Source organism: Tamandua tetradactyla, chromosome 24, assembly GCF_023851605.1.
Source record: "Tamandua tetradactyla isolate mTamTet1 chromosome 24, mTamTet1.pri, whole genome shotgun sequence".
NCBI classification, from domain to species: Eukaryota; Metazoa; Chordata; class Mammalia; order Pilosa; family Myrmecophagidae; genus Tamandua; species Tamandua tetradactyla.
Window position 1 is genome coordinate 34276604 of NC_135350.1, and position 11463 is coordinate 34288066.

Here is an 11463-nt window from a genome sequence, read left to right on the forward strand (position 1 = left end):
TCCATACATGTTATATTATCTTAGATATATTCACATTATTAATTTATTCCATTTGAATATTATGTCCTTTCAAGTAGATGGGAAGTTCAGAGGCATAAAACATGAACCATGATTTGTATTTGTGAAATGTTTCCCTGACCTTCATCTGTGATATTTACTGAGTGAAAACATTGTAACATTTTTATTGGAAATGTTTACCTGTTTTCAATTCAACTTACAATAATTATATTTATTTTTTCGGTGAGAATGAAGGCTATTTATCATGGGTGACTGAACAAGTATACAAAGAGATAGTACCAGAATTGGGCTTGAGTCTTAACTTTGTCACTGAACTAAAAAGGACTCTTTAGATGTGTTCACATCAACAGAAATGGATTAAGATAAAGATCATGTTTTTCTGGGGTACACAGCTCCAAGCCACCACATCTCCTCACATTACCTTCCCCCTTTACCTCTACCCCAAAGTCAAATGGATAGTGTACACTTGTATTCTATACAAAGCAAAAGAATTTCTAAAAAAAACTAGATAACCTATTAGAATATCTTTCTCTTTCTCTTTTCCACCCTTTCTCCCCTCCATACTTGTTCTGTAATTGCAATATTTGCAATCTTTCATTAATTGGATAAGAGCAAGGAGGTGAATTATAAGAGCTGACCTCAAAAATTTTACACTTAAAGCAGTCTGAGCATAGAGTTTAGTCGCAGTAATTGTGAAAAATCACCTTTAGGAGCATCCTTATGATTTGAACTATAACATCAATGTTTTCCACATAAACGATTTCTTATTTTAATATAATATTATTTGTACTTATCCTAGGTCAGTTCATGGTAGTTTACTTAGCTTAAGATGTTCACGGAGAAATAACCTAAATTAAATCAGTAATTCTTTCTGTGTCACTGCTATTAAGTTCAATTACTTGAGAACAGAGAATTAACATTAGAGCTAACAATAGTCTCTTATATAACATTATATCTTAATGAGGTTGAAAGTGTTAACATTGGCTAGAGAGAGTGATACCATGAAACTAGTACACATTAATTGAAAAACTGTTATAATCACACCCCAAATCAAATACTCCAGAATCCTTGACAAGGGCATAATTCAAAATGAAGCCCCATGGCTTCAACCCAGACCACCAGAATGAACCTTGAAAATATTCATAGATTCACTAATTCTTTAACACAATTATGGTATCAGTATGAACTTTCAAACATATTTTAGTAAAGCATTGTCAGTAACATATGAGGTCTACAATGAAAAGAAAGATAAAGGAAAAACGGAAACCACTTAAAAATCAAAATTAAAGAAAAAAAATTTTGCTTACTAACGTTAAGCTTACTTAATTTTCCTTACATAATTTAATATATTTGGAATTTGGGCTAAAGTATTTATCAATTGAATTTATTTTTTCTGGACATGTTGAATGTATAACCTAACAACTTGTTTCTTCATGTAATTGATATATTTTAGGCAAATAATATAGTACATTACAAGAAACATAGTTTTTAATGAAATAAAATCCCATTTGTTAAAAATTGCAGAACTTAACTGATTTAAGTGATGTGATACTTAAGGTTTTTAAACAAATTTTTTTTTCATCTGAATCAAATCCCTTTTGTTATATGTTTATATGTTTCTTGCCTTTGTCCATGGAAGGATGAGCTACCACTTATATTTTTAATGTTACTTGCAATCTCAGGTAATTAGAATAGCAATTCTGAGTGGCAGACTTGGTGTTTACTGATAGCTCTAAAGGTAGGGCTTCTATTTTGGGGTATTTGTAACTTCTGCTTTGATATCCTATATCTCTTCTTTATCTTGCTATTTTTTTTGTCATCACTTTTAAATTCTAGCACATTTGCTCGTTTTTATCTTCCAAACCTTCTACTGATATGCAAAAGACATTCTAGAAGTTATATTTTAAAATAGCAAAATCTAAATAGCTAAGTAAATCTTGAAAAATAAACCTGATATATTCATAGTACCAGATATTAATATCTATTATAAATCTACAGTGGTGAATATAGTCTCATACCAACACAGGAGAAGGGCAGTGAATCAGAATTGAGAGTCTGCTCAGAAGCCCAGACATGCATGGGTGTTCTGTGTAGGAAAAGGTGACACTACAGCACGATGGAAAAAAAGATGTTTTTGCTTTTCATGACAAATGTTACTGAAAATACTGGATATTCATGTGAAAAATATCTTGACCCTACTTCATATTGTATGGAAAAATCAGTTTTAGATGTATTTTGTATCAAAATGGGATAAATAAAACAGTACTTTTTCCACAAGAAAACGAAGAAGCATATCTTAATGACTTCAAGATATTTCTTTAACAACATACACAAGAAATAATGACCGAAAGGAGAAAATTGATAAAATGACCAACATTAAAAGTTAAGAGCTAGGGGTGCAAGGGTAGCTCAGTGGTAGAATTCTCACCTGCCATGTGGGAGACCCGGGTTCAATCCCTGGCCCATGCACTTCTCCAAAAACAAACAAACAAGCAAAACAAACAAACAAAAAACAAAGAAACAAAAATTCAACAAATGGTGCTGCAATATCAAGATACTCACATGGAAAAATAATGAAATGTTATAGTACTTGTAGCCAACAAGGAACCCATATCCAGTATATTTATAGAACTTCTACAAAACTATACAAAAACAGAAAGGTCAAAAGAAAGATGGCAGAAAAAAACTTGAATAGGCACTTTACAAAAGAGGCTATCAAAATGGCCAATAAACATTTTAAATAACGCTAAACTTCATTTGTCATCAAGTAGATGTAAACTAAATTCCTAGTGTATTCCTACCGTTCTCCTGGTTGAAATGCAGAAATGTAAAAGACTGACACCCAGTGTTGACAAGGATGTGGAACAAGGACTGGCGGGAGAACAAATCTTCAAAATCATTTTGTAAAACAGTTGGCAGTATCTAGCAAAGTTGAACATCTGCATTCCTTTCAAGCAGCAAATTTTCCCTCAGGTACAAATGTAACAGAAACCTGTATATGTGTACACTGAAAACTCAGTTCAAACATGTTGAAAGCAGCACTATTCATAATAGCACCCTAAACGAAATGAGTTGAATAGTAGAATATATAAATATAATTCTCGTATATCCCTAGGTGGAATACTATGCAGAAATGAAAGTGAACAAAACTATCACTATGCAAAATAACATGGACACAAACACACAAAATACAAACAAAATGTTGCGCAGAAGACGAAGCACAAAAGAATTTATACTGGATGAGTCCAGGTAAATATATAAATATATAAGGGGCAGATCTAATCAGCATGGCAATTATTTTTGCTGGGAGGAGGGATCTTTTGATCTTTACATCATTACATGAATGTTCTCACTTCGTTAAAGTTACCTAGGTACTTCCGGGATTCCTGCAGTTTCGGGGGCGCCGACACCTTCCCAGCTTCCAGACTGCTCCATCTGGAGCAGGTGTCTGGGCGGGGTTGATTTGGAGGAACGGCTTGTTTCAGGGGCCTGGGTGCCTGAGGAGCGAGCTTCGCCTTCATGGTCACCTAGAGAGCTCCGAGGAGAAAGTGACCTGCCGTGGGGAATGATCCACAAATTGCTGTAGGCTCTGAGCAGGTACTGGGGTCTGTTTTCACCCGGATCAAGGGAAGTGGCCTTCAAGTCTTTGAAAACTGAATCCGTGTTTTGCTTTTCTCCCGTAGAATTATGCACAGTTTCAGGTATATAGGCGGATAATGTTGCGTTAAGGACTTCTTGTTTCTCCATCCCAGAGAATCCAGCATCTTGAATCGACTCTGCCATCTCAGCACAGACTGTCTTCACTTCACTGAATTCACTGAGCCCTACACGGGTCATGTGCAGTGACAGGGTCGCCACAGATCTCAGCTGGACCAAGTGGATTCATGAAATTGATTTGAGGGCCTTCTGCACAGACATGGATTCAGTGTGGCTGTTTTTTCGCCACTGCTTGATTTGGAATAAGTGTTCTTAGCTGATCCCCATCCTCATATTACATGTTCATCAGTTCCAGGTCTTGTTTCCCTCTATGGTGGTTGCAGTAAAGCAGATCAAAAGACAAAAGATTCATATTTCCCACTCCTGGAAACAGACTACAAACAGTTGTCTGGGGAGGGGGTGTGGGTGGAGGGTGGGAGTAGGGGTGGTCGTGGTGGTTTGCTTCCTTCCAGTGAAGTGCGAAAAGTAGAAAAGATCCTGCCTGTGTGTCGTGGGGTCATGTACAAGGAGCTCTCAGCCTGGATTCTGCATGGACACTCTTGGATGAGAATGGACGAGTTCTTTATCAAACAGGGTCCATTGTCTGATAATGTCTCTGCTCAGCCAGAGGAAGATGAGGAGGCTCTGGGCATTGGGGGAATGATAGGAAAACAATGGAGATAACTTCAGGACTTGTGCATGATTGAGGAAGACAATATGTTGGCTCCATCTCTAAAGCAGTTTTCTCTGCATGTAGAAATTTTGCCATCCTACATTCCAGTGAGGGCTGCTGAAAAAAAAAATCCCGTTTGTTGCAGAATCTGCCCAAATATTTGAGAATCAAAGCATGAACCTGACTGGAAAATGATCCATTATGAAAAACCAGGAGGACGCTTCAAGCAGCCTCGCCTCAAGCAGCAGCGGCTCTTCAGTGTGGTGGATTTTCAGCACTGGTGTTGAGCATCTCCAGAAGCTGATGTAGAAAAGGCTGAATTACTGGGTCAGCTGAAGGTCAGGAAAGATTTTTATTTCCTGGGATTGGATAACTGTTTTCGGCCTTCATCCACACGGCTCAACACATGTTAAAAGCACTGCCCACCCTGGTACTGAGCATGGCGTGAATATGGCCTTCCAGTAGTCGGCACGCAAAGTACTCCTAGATGATGACACTTCTCCTTCTGTTGCATTGACAGTTGAGTATCCTGTAAAGGAGCATAACGATGCTGGTCAGGCAGGAGAATGGGCTTCTTGGGAAACTTCTCCCCTAAGAGCCCTGCATCTGGATGGGCAGTCCTAGGTCTTTCCCTCAAAGTGCAGGGGCCACTCCAAATTCTCTTCACCCCTGCTGTCTTGGATATCTACAGTGTTGGCTTCAAGTACATACTGGGTGTGTGCTGGGTACAAGCTGGACTGCAGCACTTCTAGGTCCTATAGATGCACCAGAAGCATCTCAAGTCCAATCAGACAGATGTAGTCAAGTGGTGCTGAAGTAATTACATGGCCTTCTTGGTGGATAACCTCCAGTAGTGTCTCCAGTAGATGTGCTGGAATCTCAACTTTCACAGCTGCTTCACCAAATCAATCCCAACTGTAGACTTGGAAAGCATCTGATTGGCTCATGACCACTTCCCGAGCAGTTTCCTGGATTGGTCCTTTATCTTGTTGAAACCTGTGAATGAAATCTTAGATCTCTGTCACAACTTTTGTTCCCTGATCATCAGAACCTGGGTCCCTTGGATGAGCATGGGGCCACACAGCTGAGAATTCTTATGAAGGGCTTTAACTCCAGCCTGTTCAAGAGTCTCTCCAGTGTTCAAAATCATCAGATCAACTCTGATTTGGCTCAGTTATTGTTACAAGTAGATTATAATGAATATCATACTCAGGCTTGTGGAACTCTGGACAGTTTGTGGATGTGAAATTTTCTGGTCTATAAAGTAAAACAGTCAATGGTACCATGTTCTCAAGTCTGTAAAAGAAGATTTGAAATCAATATTCCATTCTCTTAGCCACTCACCGATGTCTACAGCTTAGTGAGAAGGCTCTACTTTTTCTGCTAGAAGCAATTATTGAATACTCAGCAGGACAAATCGTTTCCATAATTCCCATGTGGAAGGGGTCTGCACACTTTAGGTCAGTTTTTAACTCATCCGCTAAGGAGAATGAGTCGCATCAACTCTTGACCTGCTGACTATTCAAGGGCTCTGATGGCTTTATGTTTGGTGCATTTGTAAGATAAACTCATTTATTTAACAGTCATTTATTGAGTATCTACTATGAACTTAGATGCTGTCCAAACTGCAGAACATAGAGAGTAAACAGTACAGATCAGAAAGCTAAATATTTTGCAGCTCATATGTAAAAAAGTAACTGTTTATAAGTAGAGAAAATGCTGGATGTTATCACCAACCAAGAAAAGAAACAGCTTTCCTCTCTTCCCACAGCAAGCAATTTATACCTACTACACAGACTATCAACTGTAAATCTAAGGAATGTTGCCAATAATTTCCAATTATATTGTTTCAGGCTGAAGGGCAGTTCTAGTTAATGATGATATATTTAAGTATTTTTGTTTTCAAAGAAAAAGGTCCTTAAGAAAAAAAAAAACTGAGGTTAAATTGCCAGATTTCAAATACAGGAAATTTCTAGTCCGATTATTCCATCTAAGTAGAACCCCAGGAGTTGCAGTTCTCCTTATATGGCCCAACCATCAGTGGTGACCATTAATGTTCATTATCAGTGTAAAGCAAATACATAGTCACTGAACATCCCCCTCCAAACATTAAAGCATTGCAATGTACAGGCTTCAGATTGTAGTCACTGAATCTAGTTCTCTTCTCTACATCTTTTACCACGTGCTACTGTATTCTTATTTCTTCAGCTGCTGCCTCTGGAACAGGGGTCATGCAAACTACAGCCTGTTGCCTGTTTCTTTAAATAAAGTTTAATTGGAACCCAGCCACAGTTATTTGTTTACGTACTGTCTAAGACTGCTTTTATGCTACCATAGCAAAGGTGAGTATTGTGACAACAAATGGTTCACAGAACCTAGAATATTTAGCCTTTGGCCTTTAAAAAATTGCTGATCCCTGCACCTTAGAGATTGAGAGGACATGAGTAGGGGTTATGTTAGTGTTAGGGAAGGAATAGCTTCCAGGAATTGTGGCAACAACAATTTAAAATACATACTGGATCTCCAGCTAGAGCTTTTAACATGTCCAAGTGTTCCTGCATGTGTGTCTCAGGTTTAACCTTGACTTCTCAGTCATCCCACTGAGCTTGTGTTGTTGCCCATTTACAGCAATTAATACTTTTCCCCTTCGGCACTGACAACTGGGAGTACTCACAGTTCAGCTGCCGGTGCACTCGACTCTATAAAGAGATATTTTTAAAAAACTGTCAGGAAATTTAGAGCTGTCCTCAATTCCACTCAACTTTTGGCACAACTATTAGGAAGTACAGAATTTTAGACAGCCCAGGATAACCTTTTAATGATGAATTATAGCAGAAAGTTTTAAAATCAATTCCTAATTTCTTTATTTTCCTTGGCTAGCTATCCTCCCAAAGTGAGCAAGCCATTAAAAACCTTAGAGGAGGTACGCTGCTTGCCATGTGTTCTTAAGTTATGCTCAGTGGAATGGCCAAAGAAATTCCAGTTATTACAACCAAAGAGAGTCAACACTTACTTTTATCATAAAGGTCCAGCAAATAAGACTAAGTACAAAACCCATGCAAGGAATTGAGTTATACACAAGATATTTAAAATCTGGTTAACACAATCTTCACAACAGTCGGGAATAAAACACTAAGACCAAACCTTTTTAGTGAGAAACACAGTAGTGTGCATATTTTGGATGCTTCTTGAATTCAATTTTCTCCCCAACCTAGAGGCATTATATCACCCACTCTTGTAACCCCACAGGCAGCTATAATGCTTCAGCACACATAAGCACCAAGGATATGCACGAAGTGTCTGTCACTACCACATCAAATACCCAAAAAGAAGTATCTGCAAGAATGGAAGACAGTGTACACTGAAGGGAGACTAAATTTAGCCCTCCATTAAAAAGACAGATGTGCTTTCAAGCCAGTGCATACTATTCTGTTCAAACACAGTGCTATATATTACAGACAAAAGGGAAAAGTTATGATATGGACCTTGAAGAAATGTTTAACAGTTTCACCCCTGCAAACCATTAGAAACAAGAACAGCCCAATTCTCAACCTCTTACACATAGTACTTTTCTTTTCTTAGAAAAATGGATAAGTTTAACCAATTAAGACTGAGACTTAGGACATAAGGCTAAATAGCTAAGGACCTCCTTGGAGCAATAACGGCACACATACTTTCCAGATACCTCTGTTATGGGCACTTGAATGGTGCAGCTTCATGGAGGCTGCCCTTCCGGTCTTGAGAATCTCAGACCAGACTTTCAGGAAGGTCTGCTGTTGTTCTGATACCAAGAGCAACTTCAGATTCCGAAAAGGTTTAGCATGGGGTTGTCTGTTAAAGAGTCTGATACACCATCTTGCAATTGGAATGGGCTTTAGCATGACATATGATACTCTATAAATGACCTTTCTGAATGTTTCCAAAATTAAACTATATATCGGGTTACACATCCCCACCAACAGATCTCCATCTTCCCTCCTTCTGTGAATGATGTTTATGTTCTGGGACCTTGGCCAGAAGACATGGCAACCCACCTGATTTCCATTTTTGTTCTGGAGCCATGAATAATCCAAATCATGCTCCTGAGCTTGCATTTTTTTTAATGCTTTGCTTAAAACTTAGTTCCCTAGCCTCACAAATTGGGAATATTGAACTTAAGCACAAATCCTCACACATTTACAGAAGGTTCCTGTGCTGGTTCGAATCTGTTGTGTACCCCAGAAAAGCCAAGTTCTTTAATCCAAATTCATTATTGTTGGATAGAATATTTTTTATTGTTTCTATGGAGATGTGACCCACCCAATTGCGGATGGTAATTTTGAGAAGATGGTTTCCATGGAGATATGTCTCCACCCATTGAAAGTGGTGTTGCTTATTGGAGCCTTTACAAGGGAATCATTTGGAAAAAGCTGAGATCCACCAGAATGGACAGAGCCATCAGAAAGGACAGAGCCCCAGGGAAGCCATTGAAGAGGTCTGAAGAGAATGCTAGCAGATCTCGCCATGTGCCTTTCCAGCTGAGAGAAAAACCTTGAACAGCATTGGCCTTCTTAAACCAAGGTATCTTTCCTGGATGCCTTAGATGGGACATTTTTCTAGCCATGTCTTAATTTGGACATTTTCACAGCATAGAACTGTGAATTAATAACTTAATAAATTAATTCCCCTTTTTAAAGGCCGTTCTGTTTCTGGTATATTGTATTCCAGCCGTTTACTATCTAAAACAGTTCCTAACTAATATAGGAAAATAAACTAAATGAACTTCTAAAAAAAAAGTTATTGAGCTGTACAACATTTGATTTGTGCACTGTTTTGTATGTATGTTCATATTTCAATAAACTTTAAGTGTTTCTAAGATGTCTTTTTAAATTTTTGGTTTCATATCCCTTTTAATATCAACCTGTTTTTAGTTTATGGGTATAATGTCTTTTATCTTTTTCCAGTATGAAGTTATATTTAAACTTTCCTATGTTCCTAGAACTTTGGTTTTGTTTTCTATTTGTTTATCTTTACCATTAGTCTTACTCTTTAGACCTTTATCAAATGTCTGTTGATTCATGGTTTCTATTTTTATTTAAAATAAATCAGTGGGAAGGCTTATAACACTCAGTGTACACAGGAGGGCTTATTTATCTGCAAACACTGATCTGTGGTAAGTTAACAGTGAAAAGCCATTATGCTGTTGTTTGTCAAAAGAACATAATTAGGAATGTCTTTGTTTGAAACACTCTCCCATGAACTACTCTGCTTCTGAGGTACTTAACTCAATTCCTTTAGAAAATAACTCACTTTGTTTTTGTGTTTGTTTACCTGAGTTAAGATTAGTTGTTGGCTATTTTCTTCTGCAGCTGATAGAAATACAGTTGTGGATTTAGGTACAGAGCATGTTGTCAAGAGACTCCTGAGCACCATTGCAATTAATCCCCCAGTTTTTAGTACTACATATTAGCCTTGCTTGCGTCCTAGACTGCACTGAGTTTCAGAACATATCCAGAATTCTTACAGGAAAAAAAAAAATTCCCTCCTTGGTTTTAACCTTTCTGTATTCATTCTAATTTGTGGAATTTTCACTTTGCTTCTTTAGTCACTGTAACTCCATCTACATTCATATTCTAGAAAAGATTCAAAATCTTTCATCTTCTAATGATCCATCTCCTATTCTCCTCATTGTTGTGCTTTTGTACCTTTAAAATCTCATTGCTATAATTTTAATAGTATCTTTGGGAGGAAATTAGGTAAACATATGGACTTAATTTATAACTTGAATCACAAGGCAGAGAGATAAATGTTTAAATGTGTGATTGTGTGTGTGTGTCTGTATTATATTGAAAGTACAGTTCACTCTGCTCAGCATCAAAAGATAGATGGTCTTGAGCTTAGATTTTACTTCATGTATCAGATAATTGACCATGGCCAAGTAACTGAGAGTTCTGAGCTTAATTTGTTAATCTGAAACATGGGATGATACCTTCTGTGACACACATCACACATAGTTTGAAATGCTGAGTACTTGAAGATGATTTATTATTTTAGTTCTTTTTGAAAACAATGAGTATTATCAACTTATTAAGAAAATATAGAACTCATTATATGGTGTGATTTTTTGAAATCTTTGTTCACATTCAGTGCAGTAGTAACTGAGAGCCCTACAGATTTTATTCTTGTTCATGTTATTAATCATAATATTGCTCTACCTATACTGCAATATTTTTGTAAAGCAATTAGAAAATATAAAAAAATTATAGTCTCTGTATTCCTATTCAGCCTATTCAAACATTTTTTCATAATGTATAGCTCTTGAGATTAAAATGAATGCCAATTATTTTTTAACTCAGAAGATTGCCAGGTTTGAGAACCAAAAATATTCATACCTTTAATGCAGAAGTAATGTGGTGATTTGTACTGTGCTAATTTAGCTAAAATGGAATTATTCTTCCCAGAAGCATAAGAACAATCTGGGCAAGATTTGGAAGGAGAAATTCAACTGCAGCCAAGTGTAGGCTTGGACAGTTCGTGTCAGGTTGAGTGGTGCAGCAAACCCTACACATGGTCATTGATATGTCAAGTCACTTCATCGTTATGGGTTAGTAGCTGGGCTGGCAGCTCTCATGATATCCAAGTGAGACTCCTCTTTCAGTGTCTCTAAATCCTGGGCCTAGTGGCTGAGCAGTTCCATGATGAAATTTTCCAGCTTCTCCCTTGAGTTACTCTTCTCATGGAAGTTGTAGGTTGGAGGGGTTGAGAAACAGACAATAGATTTTTAATTGTCCTGGGGGTTCCATTTCATCCTCAGGCCTCTGAGTTCCTCCTTGCTCTCTCCATTTTCATATCTATCTTTCCTTCCCAACTGTCCACCCTGCTGACTTCAGCCCACCACCAAAGACAGAATTAGTAGTCTTAAACAGTTTATTTAAACTGTCTTCACAATAGAGTAAGGTCGAAACCTTATACAAACACACTCTTAATCTGTATTACTGAGAATTGCTTTACTTATCTGATCAAACCCTAACAACTAAGCAACATATTTGACTCCTCCATTCATTCAAGAAGAAAGAAGCTGAGCAAACTATAGACAA

The 11463-nt window shown here is 37.5% G+C and overlaps 1 pseudogene; it reads left to right on the forward strand.

Annotated features, from left to right (window-relative positions):
- Nucleotides 1-3583: 3583 nt before the first annotated feature.
- Nucleotides 3584-5727, forward strand: LOC143667927 (gamma-tubulin complex component 4-like; annotated as a pseudogene).
- The last annotated feature ends 5736 nt before the right edge of the window (nucleotides 5728-11463 follow it).